The sequence below is a fragment of the Dasypus novemcinctus genome, chromosome 21, assembly GCF_030445035.2.
Source record: "Dasypus novemcinctus isolate mDasNov1 chromosome 21, mDasNov1.1.hap2, whole genome shotgun sequence".
In the NCBI taxonomy this organism is placed as follows: Eukaryota; Metazoa; Chordata; class Mammalia; order Cingulata; family Dasypodidae; genus Dasypus; species Dasypus novemcinctus.
Window position 1 is genome coordinate 62747705 of NC_080693.1, and position 9720 is coordinate 62757424.

At 51.0% G+C, this 9720-nt stretch overlaps 1 pseudogene; it reads right to left on the reverse strand.

Moving 5' to 3' along the window:
• Nucleotides 1–244: 244 nt before the first annotated feature.
• LOC101416058 (zinc finger CCHC domain-containing protein 8 pseudogene) lies at nt 245–3972 on the reverse strand (annotated as a pseudogene).
• Between the last annotated feature and the right edge of the window lie 5748 nt (nt 3973–9720).

Below are 9720 nucleotides of genomic sequence, written 5' to 3' on the forward strand. Positions count from 1 at the left end.
GGTGAGAATAAACTATCGTAAACTCGTGAGCCCAGTCTTTCCGTTTTTTAAAAATAGGCTTGACTTTAAACCACAATTAAACCTTGGATAGATTTTTAAACTTGGCAGAAACAAAGAGGAAAACAACTGTATCTGTCCACTTAGTTAACAGGAAAAGTTATTGATAATTAAATAATCCTTGATACTATGTCAAGCAGTTATTCAGAGCTCTTTTTGGATGTGTTTTTTGCTTGTTTGTTTATTTTCAGTTTGGTTTGGTTTTTTGCTGGTTTTGGGGTGAGTTCTTTAACAAGTTTCTTATCCTGAGATACATTCCAGTAGATTCTGCCATATTCTCAAATTCAAATAGAGTTATTCCTTTTGCAGATTTGCTCGTATCAGGTACGGGACTATGAATTTTGGTGGCTATTGAAGGACCAGAGCCCACCGGAAGGAGCTTCTAGCTGCCTCCGTTACTAATGTCAGTTTCTTACCACCGTGCCATCAGCGAGAGAAGCACCTTCGGAGGTTGCCCCAGCACACTCTTCCTTCTCCTTGTGACAGAGCAATGTGGCTTCAGAATCTGGGTTTGTTGAGGACTGTTCAACCTCAGCGGTCTCTGTACAGGTGTCCGGTACCTCCGATGCAGCTGGCACCTGCTTTTCAGGTGTCTTTCCCTCTGGAATGGGAAGGTCTAGTTCATTTGGACGAGGTGAAGAGGCCACAGAATTTCCCACGGAAGGTGTGTCGACAGGAATATCAGAATCACTGTTTGTCCTCTTGGCCTGCTCCGGGGCTGCCCATATCCACCTCTGCTCTTCTTCAAGTTCTTCCAGAGTCAGGGCCTCGTCACCCAGAGCTGCAGATGCGGCCGGGTGTGGGGCAAGTCGCTGGGAGTCAAGGGCGCTGTGCCCTGGGCAGAGGAGGGGTGAAGGCGTTGGCAGGCGGTCCTGGCCGCGGTGGGCGAGGTGCGCCGGGAGGCGCTGGAACCGGGTGGTAGCTCCACGCCTGAGTTACGCTCCGTGTCGGCAGGTTGCTGCCGTGCCGCCTGCCTTCTTCTGCTTCCTTGGACTGGAAGGGCTTGACCGAGATGAAGACCCCTCACCGCCAGACCTCACACTTGGCGCTTGAAGGTTAGAAGTCAGGTACGCGAACGCGTCCTTCTGCTGGCCTGCCTGCAGGGGTGTGAACCAACGGCCTCTGCTCACCTGGATTCCTCTTCGCCTGGGAGCAGACACAGTAAAACCTGGAGCGCTTCCCAGTGTCGAGACATCCTAAGTGATGCTTCTGTTCTGCTGCACTTCTCCAGCTTGCTTCCATCATAGAACGCGAGCCCTGAGTTCTCCAGTTCAGCCCCTTTGAGCCAGCCTGGTGGGTGTCCTCGCTGGTGCACTCGCTGTGTAAAGACGGCAGACTCTTGCCCGTCACGCCAGGCGCGTCTTGAAGTTCCTCACTAGTAACTCCTGGCTTGACTCTTCCAAACTTTTCTTTGACTTCTTCTGCATGGTATCGTGCTGAAAATTCTGATCATTGCCTCATCACAGGCATCTATATACTCTTCTTTAAAAAGATTTACTTTATTTTATTTATTTATCAACCCCCACCATCACCACTGCTTGCCACTTGCGTTTGCTGTCTGCTCTCTGGGTCCATTTGCTGTGCATTCTTCTGTGTCTGTTTGTCTTCTCTTGTCTTCTCTTTAGGAGGCACCGGGAACCCATCCTGGCTGGACCTTCCGATGTGGGAGAGAGGCATTCAATCGTTTGAGCCATCTCAGCTCCCTGGTTTGTTGTGCCTCTCATTGTCTTTCCTCTGTGTCTCTTTTTTGTTTTGTCAGCTCTCTGCACGGGCCAGCTCTCCTCACAGGCCAGTTTGCTGCAGGGGCCAGCTCATTGTGGGAGCCAGCTGGCCACATGGGTCAGCTTGCCTTCACCAGGAGACCCCAGGAACCGAATCTGGAACTTTCCATATGGTAGATGGGAGCCCAATCACTTAAGCCACAACTGCTCCCTCATATACTCCTTCCTCCCTCCCTCCCTCCCTTTCTTTCTTTCTTTCTTTCTTTCTCTTTTTTTCCTTTTTCTTTCTTTCTTTCTTTCTTTCTTTCTTTCTTTCTTTCTTTCTTTCTTTCTTTCTTTCTTTCTTTCTTTCTTTCTTTCTTTCTTTCTTTCTTTCTTTCTTTCTCTTTCTTTCATGTGTGTTTTTTATCTTTCTTTCTTCTTCTTCTTTCTTTTCCTCTTTCTCCTCCTCTTCTTAATACTCTTCTTTTTTTACTTACTGGAGCAGCATTCCAAGGCATTGGGCAGCCTTTCATCTGATGTTCTTCAGAACCGCAATTGAAACAGTGAGGCTTCGGCCTTTTTGCCTTTACTTGTATTTCTTGCCCTTCTAGAGAAACAATCTGCTGAAGACTTTCTGGTGCTTGGCATTTCCCATCCTTCAGTAGCTGAGGGTTTTCATTTAGTGGTGGTTGCCCCAGTTTATCAAGGCAAAAATCAGTAAAATACGGACACTTCCTACAACACTAAAAGCCTCCTTATTATTTTTTTCTTTTTTTTAAGGTTTATTTATTTATTTCTCTCCCCTTCTCCCCACCCCTGCTCCAGTTGCCTGTTCTCTGTGTCTATTCGCTGTGTGTTCTTTGTCCACTTCTGTTGTTGTCAGCAGCATGGGAATCTGTGTTTCTTTTTGTTGCGTCATCTTGTTGTGTCAGCTCTCCGTGTGGGTGGCGCCATTCTTGGGCAGGCTGCACTTCCTTTCGTGCTGGGCAGCTCTCCTTATGGGCACACTCCTTGCGCATGGGGCTCCCCTGCACAGAGACACCCCTGCATGGCAGGGCACTCCTTGTGCGCATCAGCACTGCACATGGGCCAGCTCCACACGGGTCAAGGAGGCCCGGGGTTTGAACCGCGGACCTCCCATGTGGTAGACGGACGCCCTAACCACACCAAGTCTGCTTCCCCCTTATTATTTTTAGTGGCAGAGGATTCTACTACTTTTTGGTCCTCTTCTAGCACAATACTGAATGACTGAGGCAAAGTATTAAAGGAAGTCTTTTCCACATCATTTTTCTCCTGTTCCTCAACTCTTTTCACTAAATTTCATACAAATTCCTCTACTTCTTGATGGTATTGCTTTGAAATAACATTATTCATAAATATAATCTATAGTAAAATTTCATCTAGGGAAGTGGATGTGGCTCAACTGGTAGAGTGTCTGCCTACCATATGGGAGGGTCCAGGGTTCGATCCCCAGGGCCTCCTGACCTGTGTGGTAAGCTGGCCCATGCACAGAGCGGCTACACGCAAGGAATGTCGTGCCACTCAGGCGTGCCCCCGTGTGGGGGTGCCCCACGTGCAAGGAGTGCACCCTGCAAGGAGAGCTGCCTTACATGAAAAAAGTGCAGCCTGCCCAGGAATGGCACCACACACACGGAGAGCTGACGCAGCAAGATGATGCAACAAAAAAGAGACACAGTTTCCCAGCGCCACCAAGAGAGCAAGTGGACACAGAAGATACAGAAGAACACACAGCGAATTGTCACAGAGAGCAAACAATGGGGGGGAGGGATAAAAAAAAAAAAAATAAATCTTTTTTAAAAATTTCATCTAACTTAGTATTGTTGACCAATACTCTACTCGGTCGAGTCGGAATGTTCAAAAAAAATTTTTTTTCATTTGTTTGCTGTTTGTTCGCTCGTTTGTTTGTTTGTTTTTGAGGCACTAGGAACAAACTCTGGACCTCCCATGTGGGAAGCAGGCACTCATCCACTTGAGACACATCCGCTCTCCTCAGTTGTCTTTTAAGTTCTCTCAGTGCATTGCTGCTCCATGGTTTCCTGGCACTGCCCAAGTCTCTCCCACGGCTCCGCGTCACCGACTCCATCCTTTTCCCCTGGTGGCGATCCTTGAAGCGGGTGTGAACAGGCTTTGGAATCAACTTCTCTGGGTGACCAAACACCTCTCGGTCACCAACATCCACCTGTGCTGCCATTAGGGGCTGTGGGAAAGATTCTACAGGAGGCGGGGCCGGCCACCGGGCTCCCGGTGAAGGTTGTTGGGTGGCCAAGGCACGGGTTTTATCTGTTTCACTCACTTTTGTATCTCCAGCACCTAAAATTGTGCCTGGCACATGTAGCTGCACAGTATATATTTGTTGAGCGAATGAACAAACGAATGAATGAACTTAGGGTAATTAGAGCAGCGGCTGCGTCAGTCTTCAGAACAGCCCCGTCGCGAGGAAGGTCGGTTATCACATCCGTTGTACAGATCCAGAAAGGGTGACATACAGAGGCCAAGTAACTTGCCCTAAATCCCACAGTCTCCCTTTGAACTTCTGTGGGTCTGATTCCAGAGCTCATCGGAATGCTTTGTGAACTTGAAAGGGCCCTAAAACTCAAATGGCTGGATCAACAGAGCTTAGCCTGGTCTTGCAAAGAGCTGGGCCCCTGGCATGGGCAGAGCTCTGGCAGGGCTGGCACGCCCCTAGGCCTCTTGCCCTTGCCGGGGGGCGGGGAGGAGGGGGGGGAGAAGTTCAAGGGCCCCATGGGAGCTAGACTGCACAGACTTGGAACCTTTCCCTCTGTGGGCAACGGTCCAAAATTAAAAACAAACACTTTAAAATAAAAGCCATATTAAAAAACAAAACCAATTTTCTGCCTTAAAATATTGTGAGCCAGGGGGGCAATTAGCAATTATGCTGTATTTTATTATGAGAAGATAGAATTCTAATTGGACTGATTTGAATTCCATACACCTCCACGGATTGTTTTGGGAATTAAGGTATCAGTTGTATCGGTAATTATGGTTTACCATGAAATTACCCCCACCCCCCGCAGAAAACTGTTAAATTGTCTGTGACGGCGCTTAAATTTAGCCCAGACCCATGTCCTATGAAGACTGCGCGAGTCAATACAAGCCAACCGGAAACCACTGGGTGCCCCGTGCCAGGCGGTAATTAGGGGTTGAGGTTTCCAAAGTCTTACCTGAGACAGAAGGGACAAGCGGCCGGGCTGCTCACGTGAGGACTTGGACGCTTCCCCAGCGCCATGCTCTTGGATCCTGGCCCGCTTGGCAGGGCTGATATCTGAGCTGCAGTAGGCGTTCTGGAAGGCGCTGTGGTTTCAGCTGATGAGCGACAGTTTGGCGCGGTGTGCCAGCAGAGAAGGAGCCCTCGGGCAGCGAGGTACAGGGACATTGCACTGGAACCTCTCTGGGACTGTCTCTGCTCTGCCACTTTAGGGAGGGCCACTTATTCTCTGAGCTTCTGCTTTCTCATCTGCCAAATGGGTATACCACCTGCGTCATGTGTGGGTTATTATGAAGAGTTAACTGAAATTAGTAATAGTGACAACAATCATCGCTGGTGCCCTTGCAATGTACCAGTCACAAGCTTGCTTCTTTGATCTCCACAGCAAGCTTATGAATTGGGTATTAGCTCTGTATTGGTCGAGATTGTTTGCTTGCAAGCCATGGACCCCGGCTTGGGCCAACTTAAGCAAACCAGGAAGTCATTGGAAGGACATGGGGGACCTTACAGGATGGCAGGGAAGCTGGAGAAAAGGTTTAGAGCAGACAGGGCCTGCGGACCCCCACAGGACTCAGGAGCTTGAACAGCTCATCACACTCTCCCAGGTGCCCCCTCCCCATGGAATGAACAAACTTGGATCCCCTCTCCCATCCCTGAGCCCCCCCACTCAAGGCCCTGGGTGAGTTGCAAGCCTGCCTCTCCACTCTGTGAGTTGGGGGGCAGTAAGAGGAAGATCTGTCTGAAGAGCAGGCACCTGATTTCCCATTCCTCGTGACCCAATAGTGGAGAGGAAAAATTGGGGTGCTAAGGAATGGACACTGGGCACAACTTGTGATCCCATTTTATAGACCAGGAAACTGAGAATGAGAGTTGTTAAGTCACTTGCTAAGTTCACACAGCAACGAGTGGCAGAGTTGGGATTCAAATCTGTGCCTGCCTTAGAAAACAGCAAACACCCCATTTTGCTTCTTTCCTTCAGCCCCTCATCTGGACTTTTCCAGGGCAGGACCAGACCTCAGCCCCCAGGGGCTGTACTGTGGGGTCTCAGGCTGAGGTCTGGTTCTGAGGGACCTAGCAAAGGGTGAGAAAGCCTTGGAAGGGAGGGGCAGCTCCCCTTGCCCAACCCCTGGGACCGGCTGGGCGATGCTGAGCCATCTCCTCGTGGAGCCACATGGCTGTCAGGAAGAGTCGGAGGGAAGACTTGCTGTCGTGACGTTACAGAGTGTGGAGGCTGTCACACGGTCATGGGCCGCTTTGCTGTCCATGTCCCCTCTCTTACCTCCACATCTTGGCTTCCGCCGATGCTTCTATCTGGGATGATGTCTCCCCTATCAAAGCTTTGCCTCCTACACATGCTTAAAAGCTGAATCCAAATCCACTTTATCTAAGGAGCTTTCCTCATGCCCCAGCTTGGGATGAGCTCTCCTTCCTTTGGCCTCCCAGGGGCTCTGGCCATGGTGCGTGGGGCTGGGAGCTCACTGTCATACCCACCACCCCGCAGCGCCTGAGAGGTCTCTCCCATCCCAGCCCCTGACATAGGGCTGGGTCCAGGGGACGGTCACAAGGTGTGTGTTAAATGGAACAAAACTGTTTCCTCACCCCTCCCCCCTTTTTTTGAGTACTCACTACATGCTAGATACTTTACAGACATCATCTTTTTGAATCCTCACAACCCCTCTATGGCAGGGAGTGTGGTTATTCTATTTTACGGATGCGGAAACTGGGGCACAGAGAAGGTAGATAATTTGCTCCATGTCACATGGCTCTCAAATGGGGCAATTGGGATTCAAACCCAGGCAGCCTAGCCCCCCGTCCCAAGCATGAAACTGCCATCCTAGGCGCCGGTTGCCTTTGTCCCTCTGTCTGGAAGAGCCTGGAAAGGACCCTGCCTAAAGCAGGATTTTCTCTTTTCAAGAATTTCCCCTCCCCACAAAAGATTCTGTGGGGCCTTGGACAGTTGTTCCCTTCTCCTGAATTTAGAACTGAGAAATGGTAATAGGAAACTGATTAAAAAACTGATTAAAAAATCATGGCACAAAGGAGCTAGCTGGGCTGTGGCCTGCTTGAAGTGACCTGTTAGGGCAAGGGTAAGACAAACGGCACCCCAAGGGCTTTGGAGAAAGTCATCTTCAAGGATGGGATTCCTGCACACATGGGCAGTCTTAGGGCAAGGTAAGGCTTAGGGATGGGCCCTGACTCTTCGTCTTCTTTCTGGCACCATCAGTGGTTGAACATACAAGCCTTGAGTGTTGCAGGAAATATTAGCCATTTTCATTGTTGTGTTGTGGCACCTCTTCATCTCTGGCAGAGATCATTCCAATAGCCTCTGGCCGATCTTTGCTCTTGACATTCCATATAGAGAATGATTTTGTCATGCCTCTGTGCCTTTGCACGTGCTGTTCCTTTTGCCTGGAATGCCTTGCCCTTTTTTCTACTCTCCTGAGTCCATCTATTTGTCTCAGACCCACCTAGATGTCTGTTTCCCTAATGCCCCTGCCAGGTCTGCTGCTCCCTTGGCCCCAAACCCCTTTGACTTAGCCCTGACCATGATAAGGATTAAATGGGCTGCTCTCTGAGAAAGCCTGGAGACAAGTGCCTGCATGGAGGAGGTGCCCCACAAATGACCAATGGAGCAGGCACGGCTTTCTCAGCTGGCTTCCCTGCCTGCCTGGGCCTGGCTTCCTCATCTCCACATTCCAGCACCTACCATAAGGCCTGGCTCGCAGTGAGGGCACTCAGGAAAAGTTAGACATTTCTCTATTGGGTGGCTGCTCCCACCTTGGGATATGGGATCTCCCACTGAGTAGGGCTGGTGGGAGAAGTCAGGGAACCCACCACAGAAGTCGGGGAGACCAAATCCTCCACTTTCATCCGGGGTCAGACATGTGAGCCAGGCATGGCCAGTCAGATGCTCCCCCATCTTGTCCAGATTTCAGACTTAGTAGTGATCTCCGTGGCAGCAGGAGGGGCTCTGAGGCAGGGACTCAGAAGTGACAGGTCTGAACGTTTGATGGGGGGGAAGGAAAGGGCCAAGCCTGAAAATTCAGGAAGCCTGCCCTTCCAGGAAGGAGCGACACTGAGTGAGGGCTCTCCCAGCACCCACACCTCCGCACCCGTTCCACCCGTATCCCTGCCCCACTGCCCCTCGGGGCTGCCTCGAAGCCTGCATCTGTTCCTCTGAGCCCCAACACCATGCCCTTCCTGTGTACGTAAGGAAGGAGAGTGTACACGTAAGGACGGAGAGTGTACACGTAAGGAAGGAGAGTGTACACGTAAGGATGGAGAGTGTACACGTAAGGAAGGAGAGTGCACACGTAAGGAAGGAGAGTGCACACGTAAGGAAGGAGAGTGTACACGTAAGGAAGGAGAGTGTACACGTTTGGTTAGTTCCTCCTTTTAAAGCTGTAAATAAATCAGACACGACCCTTTTGGAAAGCAATTTGGCAATAATACCAAGTGGCATAAAAATGTTCATAGCCTTTGGCCCAGGAATCTTCCTCCTGAGAATTAATCCTAAGGAAATAATTCACAAGGGAGAGAGGACAGTCCTGTATGCACACAGACATTTACGGCAGTGTTATTTATGATCCGGGAAAAAACTGGAGGCACCCTCCCCATCCTGCACGGGGGGTGGGGTGGGGGGGTGGGGGGGTGGTCCTATAAATTATAGGTACATCCATCCAATGAAATACTACGCCACTATTAAAAATGGTAAAGTGAAAAATTGTGTAGCAACAAGAAAGAGTATTTATAAAAGCATGTGAGGAAAGGAACACAGAATTGTTCATGTTAATACGCCGTTATTAGAGCCCTAACAGATCTACCTGTGTGTGGGGATGGAGATGGGCGGGATCCTGGAGAAATTAAAATTGTTCAGCGTAGGGGATGGGAAGGTGGGGGGAGCTGTGCATTCTCTCTTCCTCGGCTGCGGAGTCCTTCCTTGTATGGAGGAATCGTGTTTTGTAAAATCGTAATTTGTCACCTCGGGTTCTGACTTCACTTACTGCCTCGTGGGGGGTGGCAGAAGCCTTGGTCCCTTCCCAGGCGCACCTGCCCAAAGAGAGAGGCTGCAGCCTCCCGACTCCCCCATTCCAACCTCTCCCACTCTGCTCCGAGGCTTCGGGGGCAGACAGAGCCTCGGGGCACTTTTTCCAAGATCTTAATTCAAATTCCCTGGTTAAGTCGGTCAAATGAAAAAATAGCCGCTGCGCCCGCACGCGGCGGCGGGGGCGCCCGGAGCGCCGGGCGGGCTGCAGCGCGCTCTCCCCGGCGGCCCGCGAGCGCCTCCCGGGCGGCGGCTCGGCCGTGAGCTCATTTCCTGCGGCGCGCGCGCCGGGCTATTTCAGCCGCGCGGTGCAAACAGGACAATTTACTGCGGCCAGAAGGGGCCCAAATTACAATCGTATCACAGACGAATATCCGCCACGCCAGGCCTCCCGAGGCCGGGGAGGGGCCCCTCTCCCACCGTGGGGGACCGGCGCGGGGTCACGCGGGTCCCGGGGCTCAGCCGGGCCAGGGCAGCCGGTTCCCTGCTGTGTCCTTGTCCATGTTTGCCAGTAAGATGCGCCGGTCCCCAACGACACCAAGGGGGCTCTGGCTTCTCCAGGGGCAGTTCCCTTCCCGGCTCTAGTACAGAAAACCTCACCACCTCCAGGGGTTCTCTCTGATTTATATCACTCGACTCAAGGGTCCCCTTTTATTTGGCTGCTTCCC